This window comes from Myotis brandtii, unplaced genomic scaffold, assembly GCF_000412655.1.
Source record: "Myotis brandtii unplaced genomic scaffold, ASM41265v1 scaffold868, whole genome shotgun sequence".
NCBI lineage: Eukaryota > Metazoa > Chordata > Mammalia > Chiroptera > Vespertilionidae > Myotis > Myotis brandtii.
Window position 1 is genome coordinate 1,038,795 of NW_005371540.1, and position 549 is coordinate 1,039,343.

Below are 549 nucleotides of genomic sequence, written 5' to 3' on the forward strand. Positions count from 1 at the left end.
GCGTCTCTAGGGCTCCGTTCTCGGCACACTCCCGCCCCAGAAATGAAAGGCGCCCTGGACACCGTCGGCGATGTCGTCACATTCATTGGGTGGCTCCCGACTGGGAGCCTCTATGGGGGGGGGGGGGGGGGGGGAGCGGGTGGAGAGGCTGGAGAGGCTGACGGCGATGGCGTTATTGTTGTTGTTGTTGCCATTGGCCACGTGCTCAGCCGCTGGGGGGAGAGCCCAGCTCCCGCAGAGGCGTTTGGGGAGCCCCAAGATGGGAGGGGGCTGAACGACCCCAGAGTCTCTGGGAGCAGGTGTCAGACTCCTGTCCTTCGTCCCCCCGCCCCCCAGTCAGGCCGTGCCAGGCCTGGGCACTGGCTCTGGGCACAGGAAGGGTGTCCCAGGCCCCTAGGCCCTCCGGGTCCCCGATTTTCTGGGCTGGGGGGACTTTGGGTGCAGAGCCAGGGGCCGGCCCCACGGCTGTCCCGCCCCCTTTCTGGGCTGAGCCCCGAGCTTCGCCCGAGCAGGAACAAAGAGGGCCCCGCTCAGCCTCCCCGGCCTGGA